The sequence below is a fragment of the Callithrix jacchus genome, chromosome 15 (genome assembly GCF_049354715.1).
Source record: "Callithrix jacchus isolate 240 chromosome 15, calJac240_pri, whole genome shotgun sequence".
In the NCBI taxonomy this organism is placed as follows: domain Eukaryota; kingdom Metazoa; phylum Chordata; class Mammalia; order Primates; family Cebidae; genus Callithrix; species Callithrix jacchus.
Genome location: NC_133516.1, coordinates 10,670,214 through 10,672,274, shown reverse-complemented (window position 1 = coordinate 10,672,274; position 2,061 = coordinate 10,670,214). Strand labels below are relative to the sequence as shown.

The window sequence follows — 2,061 nt, the reverse complement described above, 5'->3', positions numbered from 1 at the left end:
CTTCATCCTCCCTGTGCCACCTTGGAGCTTGGCCCTGACACAGGGGTTGGCAGTGGGAAGGAGCTGGCTGGCTCCTTAGCACCATTTTCGCTTCTGGACGCATCACCCTCCTTGTGGGTTATGGCCTGGAGGTTGCACGTTGGTAGTCCCCCTGCTTAACGACAGTGTGCCTTGGGTACCGCTCATTTCTCCTTTCCTGCAGGTCAAAGAACCACAGTAATTATGTCGGATGAGTGTGCGTAAAGTGGCCTAGCAGCTTGACTAACCTGGAAAATCAGCAAGAGTTAGCCATCTTGAGGAAGACACAAAAGGCTGAAGAATGTGAGTAGCGGGGAGAGGTTTAAAAGGAATTTTAAATGTGAGGCTCTGGCAAATAGGAAGATAGAGAAGTACTAAAGAACGTAGACCCCGTGGGCTTCAATGGGGTTCCGTAATATCCAGTACAGGTCAAAGTACTGGGCCGTTGTGGTTCCTTTATTTACGGCACTTAATAGCTTGTCCCACTCACTGTGATTAACATGTCTCACTTTATGTCCAGACTGTGAGATCCTTGAGTCTAATCGGGTTCCTCTTCCACTGTCTCCAACACTTAACAGGCCTTGGCACAAGGTTACTGCTTCATAAAGAGAGTGTTAAATGTTAAAACTGTGTAGTGGAGAGGCACAGAAAGGGGTGAGCCTCTTGCGTTGGCTGGAGGAGGAACATAGAGGGCTCCACATAGAGCCCCGAAGAGGAAAGCTGTTGAGAGAGACAGTGGGGTGAGGCAGAAAGTGCAAGGGCTTCGGGCTCAGAGAAACTCAGATTTCAATCTTTGCCTTATTGGCCCTTTGCTCTATCCCCAACTCTGGACAGGCCCAGCCCTCCATGAGGATGACGAGGACTGGAAGATGTGTTTCAGCAGCAACCTGCCGGGCCATCCTGTAAATCCTTGTGTGCAGGACACTGTACTTATGGATGCCAGGAGAGCCAGCCCTGCCCATCTCAGGCCAAGGTTTCCACTGTGCAGGTATGCCTAGCAGTGACCTCAGCAAAATCTTGAGTTCCAGAAAGTTGTACACACAGTCCAGCTTCTGCTCTCCTTGCCTCCTCTTCCTATACCACTTCTAGATAGTCCTGTAGGAATGTCTGCTTCCGGGTTTGTACTATGCGTCTGCATATACATCTTGTGTTGTCATGTTATTCTTTTTTTTTTTTGAGATGAAGTCTTGCTCTGTCACCTGGGCTTCAGTGAAGTGGCTCAAGCTCAGCTCACTGCAACCTTTGCCTCCCAGGTTCAAGTGATTCTCCTGCCTCGGCCTCTGGAGTAGCTGGGATTACAGACATCTGCCACCACAGGCAGGTAAATTTTATATTTTTAGACAAGGTTTTGCCATGTTGGCCAGGCTGGTCTCAAAGTCCTGACCTCAGGTGATCAGGCTGCCCCAGCCTCCCAAAGTGCTGGGATTACAGGTGTGAGCCGCCGTGCCTGGCCCACCATGTTATTCTAATAGAACATGGGGAGAGATCTGGCAGCCTGGATATCTTTTTGGTAACTTACTGAATAACAATCTTGTATTAGCTGTTATTCCATTCAAGTGTTGCAAACCATATTATGTGTCTAGAACTGAAATTAAGCAAAAGAAATTAGACTTTAACTCCAACTGGTTTCTCTCTCTCTCTTTGAAATCAATAGGTATTATTTTTAGGGCAGTTTTACACTAACACAAAAATTGAGTAAAGAGTACAGATAGTTCTCATGTTCTCCCTCTTCTCTCTCACCCGTTTTCCCTATTATTAATGTCTTACATTGGTATGCCACATTTGTTACAAGTGATGAACCAGTATTGATGCATTACCATTACCATTACCATTACCAAAGTCTACAGTTTATATTGGGGTTCATTTGTGTTGTTCTATGGGCTTTGCTGAAAGCATAATGTCATGTCTATAATTAGAGTATTAAACAGAAGGAATCATTGCCCTAAAAATCCCCCTGTGATCCGCCTATTTATCCCTTCCCTCTCCTCCAGCCCCGGGCAACCATTGGTCTTTTCACTGGCTTTTTCCACCCAGCAATGTGCA

The 2,061-nt window shown here is 46.6% G+C and overlaps 1 long non-coding RNA gene across 1 annotated transcript; it reads left to right on the top strand.

The window, feature by feature from the left end:
- Nucleotides 1–202: 202 nt before the first annotated feature.
- LOC118147774 (uncharacterized) lies at nt 203–1,398 on the top strand. The gene is made up of 3 exons (XR_004734330.3): nt 203–321; nt 853–1,006; nt 1,272–1,398. It is a non-coding gene; the product is annotated as an uncharacterized LOC118147774 (long non-coding RNA).
- The last annotated feature ends 663 nt before the right edge of the window (nt 1,399–2,061 follow it).